Below are 14,623 nucleotides of genomic sequence, written 5' to 3'. Positions count from 1 at the left end.
GTGAGTACATCCTACTTTGTGAATACGTTATTTCAGCATGTTTTTCATTTTTTTTGATATTAGTGATGAATTGATGTAGCTACATATTGCAGCAACATTGATAAAATAAATGTTAATTTTTAGCAGCACAGGGTTTTTTTTCGATCTGAAGCTACAGGAGAATGATCTTGCAATGAATTCAGACATTGTCCATTTGCCTCCCTATGTTTTTATCTGACCTAGATTATTAAATAAGATTGCACTTGGAACTGTGTAACTCAAGTTGCTAGCCAGTCCTATCAAGTATCTGCTATGGATTAGATAAACTTTACCATTGAAGTAGGAAACACTTTCTAAGACTTGGATTAAACTTGAATTTATTGTGAAATCATTTAAAAGAGGCTGACTATATTTCTTTAAAGTAGACTTTGATGGGCCATTCAGCCCATCAAGCCCAGACTGACCCTCTAAAGCACATCCCATCTAGACCGCCGCACAGCCCCCCCCGATCCTATAAAAATGCATTTCCCATAGCTAACCCAGGTAACCTGCACATCCCTGGAAATTATCAGCAATTTCACATGACCAATCTACCTAATTGCACATTTTTGGACTGTTGAAGGAAACTGAAGCATCTGGAGGAAACCCATGCAGATACGGGGAGAAAATGCAAACTCCATACAGGGGGTCGTCTGAGGCTGGAATTGAATCTGGATCTCTGACACTTTGAGGCAGCAGTGCTAACCACTGAGCAACTGTGCTGCCCTTTTCAAGAAGCACCATCTGTACCAAATACACCTTTAGCAGAGAAGGGTAATTTTGACAATAATTACCCATCCACCATCTTTCGAGAAAATAACAGCATCTAACAATTGACCAAAAGCAAAAAGAAAACTGTCTGTCTTCCTGTGTTCTACTGTCACCGATATTCTTGCTGAACTATTTTGATCCACAGCAAGCAGTAATCCTCAGTGGCTCAGTTGGTAGCACTCCAGCCTCTAAGCTGGAAGGTCCGAGGTTCCAGTCCCACTGCATGAGCTGTTGAGCACAGAAGGAATTCTGTTTGAGTTAAAGCAGATTTAGTCTGCCTGTGAAGTCCTTCTATTCGTTGACATCATTTTCTAGGGGAGAAGCGACAAAAGAAACGCTAGTTTGTAGGTTTACCAAACTGATTGGGATGACAGGGCTGACTGAGTCGGTTAGAATTGCATTCAGGGGTTTAGAACACTGAGGTGGAGGTGGATGTGGAGGGGTAAAGATCTCGTCGAAACCTATACTTCTAATAGGACTGATCAGTTTAGATGCAAGATGGATTTCCCCAATGGTGAAGGTGTTCCGAACCAGAAGTCATAGATTAAGGATAAGGGCTGAGCCTTTCCGGATTGTGATGTGGAGAAATTTCTTCACCGAAAGTGGTGAACCTGTAGAATTCTATACCACATAGTGGTTGAGGCCAAAACATTGTGTTTTCAGGAAGGAGCTAGATATTGCTCTGAAGGGATATGGAGGGTGGGGGCGGGGGAATGACGGTATTAGGGTATTGAGCTCAATGGTCAGTCATGATCAGGATGAATGGCAGAGTAGGCTTAAGGGGTTGAATGGTCTTCTTCTGCTCCAACATCTATTTTTATATTTGGATTTAGAAGTTTTTCACTCCCCATTGTTTTAAACTGCTCAATAAAATACCACTTGCTTATAGGCGGACCTTGATCTGCATCCAAACAATTCAATAATATTAAGAGAATGATGAATCCTTTTTGTGAACTTTTCTTTTGTAAGGGGAAGCCAGCAATCTGAGTTGTAACATAAGGAGCACAGTCAGTTCTAAGAGCTGCTAGGTGACTGCGTTCAACTTGATTGAGCATTACAATTGGGGTTTATTGCAAACTTTTCACTTGGCCACTTGGTTCATTGAAGAGGAGTTCAAAAGTTACAGGCAGTCTGTGAAAAAGTACAGGTGGTTGAGAAACAAACACAGAGATAGAAGTAGTTTCCATTGCTACAGTTAGCAATACTGTTGGGAAGACAGGCAAACCACACAGTCCGTGCAACTGACAAGTGAGGAGTAGAGAGCAGCTGGGTGACTGTCTGTTAGAACTCAGGAAGAAGTTGGCAATTAATAGGCAGTTAAGCACTTTGAAGAGGCTTTGTGGAGCTGAGAAGGTGGGAAAGTTGCTGACACTATTGGGAGATGCTTGGAAGATGATTGTGAGCATTAATACTTCAGTACACATAAGACAGTGGTTTTTGAAAAGTTCACAAGCAGTATTTGCTTGGCCTATTGAACTAGATTGAAGATCAGAGGGGGAAACTCCAGGGCAGGACTGTTGGTGAGGCGAGCTGGAGTCATGCTTGTGAATGAGTGTCAGAGAGTGCGGTTTTGGGGAATGTCGCCCCAGGAAAGGAGGATGACCAACGGAGCTGGAGCTGTTGTTAAGGCAGTATGTGGTTGAGCGGTGGTTGAGAGGGAGCTTTAAGGCGAGATCAGCAAATTGTAATCCCTTGTTTGTTGAGATTTTATGACCTGTTCTGCCATTAATGAGTGAGGGCAGTTGTGAGAAATTGGAGGATTTGGCTTGATTGCATTAGCCATCTGAGGTGTTCAATCACAGTCTATTAACCGTATTTACCACATGAATTCTGAATATAAGTTGTACATATTGTGAATTGAATTACTGTTCCACTGTCCTGTAATAAAGTTTATTGTTGTAGTTTAAAACTGTGAAATCTTGTAACATTATTCTCGTGGTTAGTCCTGTAGATCTCTCACTTCGTCTGTTGTAGAAATGAAAGTTACTAGTCTTGAGCCAGATTGTAATATAAATTTGGTGATCTGGTCTGGGATCCTAATAGCAACTTGAAAGGAATGCCAGATGTAAGACTTGGCTTTTGGTGGAGCTAATTGAAACAACCTCAAAGGAGGAGTTGAATTTGTAATTGGGCTTTCATCTAACACTGAAAAGGTTGGAGATTTATCTGACTTAAAGTAAGAATATTATATTGAATGATCTCGTAGCTAAAATTGGCCTATGGCCTAAATTTGGAAAGATCTGGTGCAACGTTATCTGACAATTGAAAAAAGGATAGAAAATCTTAATGGCAGGAATGACCTGTCAATTTTTCTGTATTTCTGTGTCATTAATGTTTCTCACTTCCAGGTGTTTGTAGAAAACGCACCACGTTTTTTAAAGTATTTGGAAAACTGACTAACCCCTACTGAAGTAAACTTTTACCTTTCAGCTTATACTTGTATATTATTTTTTCTATCCTGTGCCAAATCAAATATCCCTGAATGACCCTCTACATCATGACCATTACTAATTTGAATACCATAATCATGACTCCATGCTTTTTTATTAATTTATTTATTCATAGGATATGAACAAGACAAAGGTCAGTTTTTATTGCTCATCTCCAATTGCCCAATGAAGATGTTCTAATCTTTCATAATATTATCCATCTTTGCTAATTTGATGCCATGTGTTAGCTTTAAAGTTGACCTTTTGACCCACTCTTCCAGATAATTTCTGAAAATGTTTGAGTACAGTTCCAAATATGAGATTAGAAATGAAGATGATCAGGCAGGCAACTCTGAATACTGAAATGGCACTAGTGTTCAGTGACCCAAAGCTGTAATAAATCATGATGAAAGATAATTAAATATGTTGTTTAGCCAAAGTCGTCTTCACTTCTTTTTGAAAGAGGTTGCATGCTATACCTTGATGGATAAGACACGTGTTAAACAACATCAAGTCAGTCTTTCCTGTCCAGTGGCCTATGTGCATGAGGCATTATGGTGAGAAAAGTAGGACAGAAATCCATTTTTATCCCAGTCCTCTGAGATAACCATCCACTTACTATTCATTCACTAGCTTTTAGTAACCTGTGAACTTGGCACTCAAACCTTTTATGTTGAGAAGATTAATTCCACAGATTTTAGGCTAATCTGAACTCTTTTTGCTTGTACTTACTTTTCTACATCTTCATACCATTTGTTTTGTTCTTGTTCTGGATATTATCAGCATCAAAGGAAATCCCCTTATCTAAAGTGCTTTTAAAACTTTGATTATCAACGAAGGAATTGTCAATAACTGATAATAGACAATCGGTGCAGGAGTAGGCCATTCAGCCCTTCGAGCCTGCACCGCCATTCAATTTGATCATGGCTGATCATTCCTAATCAATATCCTGTTCCTGCCTTATCTCCATAACCCTTGATTCCACTATCTTTGAGAGCTCTATCCAACTCTTAAATGAATCCAGAGACTGGACCTCCACTGCCCTCTAGGGCAGAGCATTCCACACAGCCACCACTCTCTCTGGGTGAAGAGGTTTCTCCTCATCTCTGTCCTAAATGGTCTACCCCGTTTTTTTAAGCTGTGTCCTCTGGTTCGGCACTCACTCATCAGCGGAAACATGTTTCCTGTTGCCAGAGTGTCCCATCCTTTCATAATCTTATACATCTCAATCAGATCCCCTCTCAGTCTTCTAAACTCAAGGGGAAACAAGCCCAGTCACTTCAGTCTTTCAGTGTAAGGTAATCCCGCCATTTCAGGAATTGACCTCGTGAACCTATGCTGCACTCCCTCAATAGCCAGAATGTCTTTCCTCAAATTTGGAGACCAGAACTACACACAGTACTCCAGGTGTGGTCTCACCAGGGCCCTATACAGCTGCAGAAGCACCTCTTTGCTTCTATACTCAATTCCTCTTGTTATGAAGGCCAGCATGCTATTAGCCTTCTTCACTACCTGCTGTACCTGCATGCTTACCTTCATTGACTGGTGTACAAGAACACCCAGATCTCTCTGTACTGCCCCTTTACCTAAATTGATTCCATTTAGGTAGTAATCTGCCTTCCTGTTCTTGCCACCAAAGTGGATAACCATACATTTATCCACATTAAACTGCATCTGCCATGCATTTGCCCACTCACCTAACTTGTCCAGGTCACCCGGTAATCTCCTAACATCCTCATTACATTTCACCCTGCCACCCAGCTTTGTATCATCAGCAAATTTGCGAATGTTATTGCTGATACCATCTTCTATATCATTCACATATATTGTAAAAAGCTGCGGTCCCAGCATGGATCCCTGCGGTACCCCACTGGTCACTGCCTGCCATTCCGAAATGGAGCCGTTTATCACTACCCTTTGTTTCCTATTAGCCAACCAATTTTCAATCCAAACTAGTACTTTGCCCCCAATACCATGCGCCCTAATTTTACTCACTAACCTCCTGTGTGGGACTTTATCAAAAGCTTTCTGAAAGTCCAGGTACACTACATCTACTGGATCTCCCTCGTCCAACTTCAGAGTTACATCCTCAAAACATTCAAGAAGATTAGTCAAGCATGATTTCCCCTTCATAATCCATGATGACTCTGTCCTATCCTGTTACTACTATCCAGATGTGCCGTAATTTCATCCTTTATAATAGACTCCAGCATCTTTCCCACCACTGAGGTCAGACTAACTGGTCTATAATCTCCTGCTTTCTCTCTCCCACCTTTCTTAAAAAGTGGTATAACATTAGCCACCCTCCAATCCTCAGGAACCGACCCCAAATCTATCGAACTCTGGAAAATAATCACCAATGCATCCACGATTTCCCGAGCCACCTCCTTCAGTACCCTGGGATGCAGACCATCAGGCCCCGGAGACTTATCAATCTTCAGACCTAACAGTCTCTCCAACACCAAATCCTGGCAAATATAAATTCCCTTCAGTTCAGGTCCTTATGCCACTGTTACCTCAGGGAGATTGCTTGTGTCTTCCCCAGTGAACACAGATCTGAAGTACCCATTTAATTCCTCTGCCATTTCTTTGTTCCCAGTAATATATTCCCCTGTTTCTGTCTTCAAGGGCCCAATTTTTGTCCTAACCATTTTTTTGCCTTGCACATACCTAAAAAAGCTTTTACTATCCTCCTTTATATTCTTGGCCAGTTTACCTTCGTACCTCATTTTTCCTCTGCGTATTTCCTTCTTAGTAATCCTCTGTTGCTCTTTAAAAGCTTCCCAGTCCTCAGTTTTCCCACTTATCTTAGCTATGTTATACTTTTTCTCTTTTAACTTTATATGTTTCTTTACTTCCCTTGTCAGCCACGGCCACCCATGCCTCCTCCTGGGATCTTTCTTCCTTTTAGGAATGAACTGATCCTGCAACTTCTGCATTATACACAGAAATATCCGCCATTGTTCCTCCACGGTCATCCCTGCTAAGGTATTGCACCATTGAACTTTGGCCAGCTCCTCCCTCATATCTCCATTGTTCCCTTTATTCAACAGAAGTACTGTCACTTCCGACTGTACCCTCTCCCTCTCAGATTGCAGATTGAAACTTAATGTATTATGTATTATGATTAATGTATTATGGTCACTACTGATATTGGGTGAAAGATGCTGGAAAAGCACAACAGTTCAGGCAGCATCTGAGGAGCAGGAAAATCGACGTTTCGGGCAAAAGCCCTTCATCAGGAAGTGTAGAGTGAGATGAGCATTACTTTCGTTTGACAAGAGATTAGTCTATGCTGGGGCACCAAATCTTGAGATTACTGGTCGAAGCAATGCTGTTAGCAGAGATATGTTTAAAGCCAATCCAACTCATATGCTGATGGTTTTTCGAAACACGTTAGGCAGCACATCAAAGTTGCATTTGTGTAAAACCTTTCTTAACTGTATAATGATGCAAAGCTCTTTTGCAACCAATGAAGTACTTTTGAAGCGTAGTCACTTTGTACCTTAGTTAACACAGCAGTCAGTTTTCACACAGCCAGGTAGCACAAGCAATAAAGGGACAATGACAAGACAATTTGTTTAATGTCAGTTGAGGAATTGATTTTGATCTGGACATAAGAAAGAACTCCTTACCACTGTTTTAACAAGCTCTATAGGATGCTTAACATTTGCGTAAGAAGCCGGATAGGATGTGGATAAATGTCTCGTCCAAAAGACAGTGTCCTCCAATATTTCAGCAATCCCTTTGTACTGTCCAAATATGTTCACCTACCTTTTGAGCTGAAGTCTTTGGAGTGGCTCTTGAACCAATTATCTTCTGAATCAGGGATGAGTATTACCAACTGAGCCACAATTGACACTGGATGCAGTTTTGTGACATTGCAGAAAAAAGGTGATGTCAGCAAACTCTATCTATGTCCACCAGGATACAGTATCACAAACCATTTTTAGATGAAGCATCCCGTCAACTTTAATTGTGGGAGGGCTGTCTTCACAGTGTACTGGTTACCAGAGAGCTAGATATGGCTCTTTTTTTTTTAAAAAAGACCGAGCACTAAATCTGTTGATTAGATGTTAATTGTGTTTAATTATGTACAGGAAGTTTCCCATTCACGAGAGTTTCAGTTGTGCTCCTATAAGAGGAACATATTATATGAAGGGGCTACACCATTTTTTGGGTACATTTCAGTTCATGCTTTTAATCTTTGGCCACCTGGTGCAGAGGTAGGTCAGCAGATAAGCCCCTCCTTCTGGGGCTGTTCTGGATTGGAGTGCCTATTAACATTGTAATTGAAGGGTTGTTCAGCCTGATTGCTTGTCTCTCCTCCATGGTTACATCCACAAGGAGCTTTAGTCCTGTCGTGAATGTTTTGGTCATGGACTCCAACTGTGCAATGCTAGATAGCATATGTGAGGCTAATTGATTAAAATATTATCTTAATTTGCTTAATATTGAGGATCAGTGCAAGGTTAAGGTATTATTTGCTTCAGGCATAGTGATGCCAGCACTTTGAAATCATTAAAAAGAATTAAAATTCCATGTAAAAACTGGTTTAAACCACTTTTTAGATACTGACATGTCTAGAGACCTAGTTATTTTGTTGAGTAATCCCTTTACTTAAAATGTACAAATGAAACTTGACATTGAGCAAGGCAATTATGCTCAGGCAATTATTTCTGGAAAGTCAGTTTATCCAGTCAGGACATTTTGTTAGAAGGTTAGAGAAATATTAATGACGTGTAATAAAAATTAGGAGAAGAACAACAAATTGTCTGAATATTACACAGACAATTTGTTTGCCGTACTGATCAAGCATTGAAATTCTGCGAAAAGGATGTAGATGTAACTGATGAATTATATGAGGATAATAGAAAAGATTTGTAAGAATTGTAAAATCTCTTTTTTAAACAAAAGATGTCAACCATGTGACTTCCATTGATGCAAGACTAGCAACATAGTTCCCATTGATTTAAAGTTATTGCATAGAGATGCTATTTGCTTCTGATTACCTGCTTAACATTGTTCCACCAGTCAGTATTATGAAAAAAATAATCAAGTCATCTTTCATCCCATTGCATTTTCTGTGCAAAATGGCTGCTGTAAATGCCAAATAAGCACTAAATACTGAATTCAAACATTAGTTACATGTGAAATATTTTGAGATTGTTAAAAAAGTAAAAATTGTGCAAGTGGTTTATTTTTTCTACAAAGTAGAACTGAATTGAATCCTTTTATGTATCTTTCTCTATATTTGAGTAGTTCATTCCTCACATTCGCCTAAAAACAAATGAAAGGGGAGAATCTTTGTTGTAGAAGCAACAGTAGAAGAGAGAAAACTATGGCACAAGACATTTCCACAGAATCTTTGTTGTTACGAACTTGTGTTAAGACCTACAAAGTAATTCTTTAGGTGCTTGCAATTACTTTTTCCTGTGTTCAGGCTCTGCATATCATGCCATAGCATTGCAGAGCTGTGCCAAAATGGTCTTGAGCAAGTTGATAAGTGTGCAGAACACGACCAGCCATGCTTTCATTTTTCTGTTGTAATGCAGTATAGTGGTACACATTTGATTTATTATTGTCACAAGTATCAAGATATGGTGATAAGTATTGTTTTGTTTGTTAACCAGACCAATCATACCTTATGTACATTAGGATAATAAAACAATGCAAAATATAATGTTAAAGCTGCAGAGAAGGTGCACAGAAAGAGCAGCTCGAACATAAGTCTTATAACAGTGGGGAAGAAGCCATTCATAAATCTTGTTGGTACGTGTTTTCAAACTTTTGTATCTTGGAAGAGAGCAAAACGGGGATGGGAGGGGTCTTTGATTATGTTGCCCGCTTTGAGGCAGCAAGAACTATAGATGGAGTCAATGGAAGGAAGACTGGTTTTTGTGATGGATTGGGCTGCATTCACAATCCTCTAATTTGTTTGTGGCCTTGGGCAGATCAGTTACCAGAACAAGCTGTGATGCATCTGGATAGGATGCTTTCTATGGTGCATCTATAAAAATTGGTAAGAGTCATTGTTGACATGTCAAATTTCCTAAGCCTTCTGAGGAAGTAGAGGCGTTGGCATGCCTTCTTGCCTATAGCATTGAGGTGGATGGGCCAGGATTTATGGTTAGTGATGCTCCTTGCAACTTGAAGCTCATCTCGCATCAGCACCATTGATACAGAGAAGGGTGTGTCCTCCATTCTGCTTGCTGAAATTGATGACCAACTTCTTCGTTTTGCTGACATTGAGGGAAAGATTGTTGTCATGACCCCATGCCACTAAGCTGGTGATCTCTTTCCTGTACTCTGTCTCATATTGTTTGAGGCCTGACACACTCTGGCGGTGTCATCAGCAATTTTGTAAATGGAGTTAAAGCTGAATTTGGTCCCACAATCATGAGTGTACAAGGAGTATAGTAAAGGACTGAGTACGCAGTCTTCCAGGGCACTGGTTTTGAGGATTATCGTGGACGTGGTGGTGTGTATTCTTACTGATTGCGATCAGGAAGTCGAGGATTCAGCTCCATGGCAGGAAGCAGAGTCCTAGGTCTCGGAGTTTGGAGATGAGTTTGGTTGGAATTGTGGTTTGAAGGTGGAGCTAAAGTCAATAAATAAGAGTCTGACATAGGTGTCCTTGTTATTCAGATGTGTCAGGGAGATGAGATCCATTGTGGACCTATTGCAGTGATCGGCAAATTGAAGTAGATCAAGGTAATCTGGGAGACTGGAATTGATGTGTACCATTGCTAACATCTTAGAGTACTTAATAATGATGGATGTCAGAGCCACCGGGCAGTAGGCATTAAGGCACATTGCCTGATTTTTCTTTGGCACAAGGGTGATCGTGGTCATCTTGAAGCTGGTGGGAACCTCCCATCATAGTAAAGAGAAGATAAAGATGTCTGTAAATACACCATTGGAGCCAGTTGTTTTCTGTGAATACACCCACTAGAAGGCCTATCTGACATCTGCAGTGACTGTGGGTACAGGTGCACCCAAGGCTGTTGGGGCCGTTGACATCATTTCACTGACATTCTGTTCAAAATGAGCATAGAATGCACTGAGCTCAATGAACAGAGATGTATTGTTGTAAGTGATTCCACTCTACTACGCTTTGTAACCTATTATATCGTTTAAGCCTTGCCAAAGTTGATGTTTGTATGGTTAATCAGGGACTCTAGTTTAGTCTGGTATTGTCTCTATGAAGGTCATACCTAGATTTCTTGTATACGTCAAGATCAACCAACTTGAAGGCCTCAGACCTGGACTTCAGTTGTTTATGGACCTTCTGGCTCGTCCATGGTTTCTGGTTGCAGGACACTTGGATTAATTTCATTGGCCCTCAGTCCTCTTACTGATGAAGCCTGTGGTGGTAGTGGCAAATTCAATCTAGGTTAGCCACTGAGTTCTTGAATATGGACCAGTGCACCAACTCCAAGCAGCCACTTAGAAGTTCATCAATTACCTCAGACCACTGTACAACTTTCTGTACCGGGTCCTCATGCTTCAGTTTCTGCTTGTTAGCTGGGAGAAAGAGCACTGCCTCTTACGGTCTGATTTACCAAAATGTGGGCAGGGATTGGAGTGGTAGGCATCTTTGGTTGTGTAGCAATGGTCCAGGGTGTTTGGGCCTCTGGTGGGACAGGAGACATGGTGGTAGCTTCGGGGCATATTCTTGAGGTTGATGTATTTTGTCGATGTATTGAAAGAACCATGAATAGCACATAGACCACTGGTGTTTAACACTTAATGTTATTTAGAAGTAATAACTTATTATTATGGAATGAATGTTCTTTATTACAGGTTTATAAATTACTGAAAAGCTGATTAGATTGTGTTCTATTGGGAATAAGTGTACATTAATAAATTATATGACTTGTAATGACATATACCATGACTATTCTTAGACTTGGGAGTTTTGAAGTGTAAAAATACCCTTTTAAATTCCATATTAATTTATAGGAATTGGGTCCTCATTTGCTAAGCATAAGCTAACAAGGTGGAGAAAATGAGGACTGCAGATGCTGGAGATCAGAGCTGAAAACTGTGTTGCTGGAAAGGCGCAGCAGGTCAGGCAGCATTCAAAGAGCAGGAGAATCGATGTTTAAGGCATAAGCCCTTCTTCAGGAATGAAGCAGATGCGGCGGAGGCGAAGGAATTGGGAATATGGGATGGCGTTTTTACAGGGAGCAGGGTGGGAGTAAACTAGATTACGCCTCCTCCCACCCTGCCCCATGTAAAAACACAATCCCATAATCCCAATTCGTTTGCCTCCGCCTCCGCCGCATCTGCTCCCAGGAGGACCAATTCCAATACCGAACAACCCAGATGGCCTCCTCCTTCAAAGACCGCAATTGCCCCTCACACATGGTTGACGGTGCTCTCCACTGCATCTCCTCCACTTCCCACTCCTCCGCCCTTGAACCCCGCTCCTCCAATTACCACCAGGACAGAACCCCACTGGTCCTCACCTGCCACCCCACCAACCTCCAGACACATCGTATCATCCTTCGTCATTTCCGCCACCTCCAAACAGACCCCCCCCGCCAAGGATATATTTCCCTCCCCTCCCCTATCAGCGTTCCGGAAAGACCACTCCCTCTGCGACTCCCTCGTCAGGTCCACACCCCCCCACCAACCCAACCTCCTCTCCCGGCACCTTCCCCTGCAACTACAAGAAATGCAAAACTTGCGCCCACACCTCCCCTCTCACCTCCCTCCAAGGCCCCAAGGGATCCTTCTATATCCATCACAAATTCACCTGCACCTCCACACACATCATTTACTGCATCCGCTGCACCCGATGTGGCCTCCTATACATTGGGGAGACAGGCCGCCTACTTGCAGAACATTTCAGAGAACACCTCTGGGACACCCGCACCAACCAACCCAACCGCCCCATGGCTGAACACTTTAACTCCCCCTCCCACTCCTCCAAGGACATGCAGGTCCTTGGCCCCCTCCATCACCAGACCATGGCAACATGATGCCTGGAAGTAGAGCGCCTCATCTTCCGCCTAGGAACCCTCCAACCACAAGGGATGAATGCAGATTTCTCCAGCTTCCTCATTTCCCCTCTCCCCACCTTATCTCAGTCCCAACCCTCGGACTCAGCACTGCCTTCTTAACCTGCAATCTTCTTCCCGACCTCTCCGCCCCCACCCCCTCTCCGGCCTATCACCCTCACCGTAACCTCCTTCCACCTATCGCATTCCCAACGCCCCTCCTCCCTACCTTTTGTCTTAGCCTGCTTGGCTCACCTTCCTCATTCCTGAAGAAGGGCTTATGCCTGAAACGTCGATTCTCCTGCTCCTTGGATGCTGCCTGACCTGCTGCGCTTTTCCAGCAACACATTTTTCAGCTTTTTAAGCTAACAAGGTACAAAGAACTAGAATTTACAAATCAAGCAGAATTTATAAATAAGATTTTTGTAAATACTTAAGAAACAAGCAGTGTGGACAATGCAGAAGTTTATTATTTTTCATAGCCCAAGATTCCTTCAATGCTGTCCTCACGGGCAATATCTTACTACTTCTATCACTGAAATGTTATATTGAATCATGTTTCAGAAGAATTAAAGCGCAGAAACCATGATAAACTTGAGCAACAGAAGCCTTGAGCCTTAAATGCTTATCCCAAATTGTGAGACTGTCTTATTCTTTATCAGATAATAATTTAAATTAACTTAATTGTCTTAAAATTAGGATTATGAGATGTCTTCCCACCTCTAACGAGAGTAATGTAAATGCCCATCTCTATCCCCAAGGCCCAGAAACTAACATTTCATTATGTGAACAAATGAGCATGCTTTTAGATGCAGTATTTGTACAAATGATGTTACATCCTATTATTAGTAATGTCAACAGTCATAAAACCATTTGCCTAATATGACCAGAAATACTAAACAATTACGAAGTCGAAAGAGTGTATGGTCACGTTAAGAGAGAGAGTGCATTTGTGAGCTGAGAGATTATGACAGCACTTATGTGTGACTAGCTTACAGGTGCAGAGAGTACTGAGAATTGATAATATGTAGTCGTGGGTTTGGAGTTGTTTTGATTTTAAGGAGACCGGATTTGAATTTAAATTATGTTCAGGATATCAAAAACCAATTGAATTTTAATTTGATTGTATTGACAATATCGGACCGATAAGAGGGTGAGAGTCTTGGGCACCTAAAAAAAGGAAGGGCATTTTGAAATTTGGTGAGAGCGAGCTACCATCCAAAGAAATAAAAATCTTGCTCTCAAAAGAAATCTCTATGAAGGCATTTGATAGCTTAAAAAAATGCTCACAGTAAAAAGTAAGATGATGACCCAGGGAGAAGACAGCAGTTTCAAAAGGATAGAAGGAAGCAGCAGATTCAGAAGACCAGAAGGAAGACCGCATAAGCGACAATATATATTTTGAGGGATTAAGTTAATATAATGCTGAATAATTGTGTTATTGGAGCAGCATTTTTATAGAGTTGAGGTCAGATAGTGATTGGTAAAGAAAAAGGGGGCTCAAGTTTGTTAAAGGTTTTTGTTTGGTGTTCACTGGTAGTGTTAAGAAAATAACTTATTTTTTACTTTTACCAGTGAAAATCAGGGGTTTTCTTTCACTCAATGACACCTTTAGCAGATTAAGTGGTGAGGGGAGCTTTTCTGGGTGTTTTAGTTTTAGCTAGTAGAGAGATTAAAGTAACCACCTCCCCCACCGTTGTAACAATACAATACAAATATTGCTAGCTAGCCAAGATGCCCTTTTACAAAGTGGATGTTATGAGTTAAAGTTTTTTGTTTATTGACCAAGTCAGTTAGCAAAACTCTCTCAATGTATGTTATACTTGTTTAAATAGAAGTGCCATACTCAGTTCAAGCTGAGTTCAAGCTATTTGGAGCTTAGAATGTTTAAGCTCAGTTGTGATTAGTCAAGGAAAAGGCTATCAGACCCTCAGGGAATTAAAATAAACAGTTAAGTCAAACTTGCATTTGTGATAGAGAAGAGAACTCTCTTTGGAGTGATATTGGAATAGATTTTTTAACCGTATATTTTTAAATTTTTCAAATTGGGTTGTGTGTAAATTAGGAGAAAATGAGGACTGCACATGCTGGAGATCAGAGCTGAAAATGTGTTGCTGGAAAAGCGCAGCAGGTCAGGCAGCATCCAAGAAGCAGTAGAATTGACATTTCGGGCATGAGCCCTTCTTCAGGATTCCTGAAGAAGGGCTTATGCCTGAAACGTCGATTCTCCTGCTCCTTGGATGCTGCCTGACCTGCTGTGCTTTTCCAGCAACACATTTTCAGCCTTGTATGTAAATTACCTGATCTACTTTCATTTCTTTTTAATAATAAACTTATGTTTATTGTTAAAACCAAATCTGCAACAATGTGTTTCAGTAAAGGACCACCTTAGATCAT

The 14,623-nt window shown here is 41.1% G+C and overlaps 1 protein-coding gene across 1 annotated transcript in view; it reads left to right on the top strand.

The window, feature by feature from the left end:
• Window positions 1-14,623, top strand: part of cops4 (COP9 constitutive photomorphogenic homolog subunit 4 (Arabidopsis)) — a 65,459-nt gene that overhangs the window by 33,555 nt on the left and 17,281 nt on the right. The gene's annotated exons all lie outside the window — the stretch shown is intronic.

This window comes from Chiloscyllium plagiosum, unplaced genomic scaffold (assembly GCF_037043375.1).
Source record: "Chiloscyllium plagiosum isolate Xiang-an unplaced genomic scaffold, Cpla_swu_hap1 HiC_scaffold_1, whole genome shotgun sequence".
NCBI classification, from domain to species: Eukaryota; Metazoa; Chordata; class Chondrichthyes; order Orectolobiformes; family Hemiscylliidae; genus Chiloscyllium; species Chiloscyllium plagiosum.
This window is presented reverse-complemented; position numbering and strand designations above follow the sequence as displayed.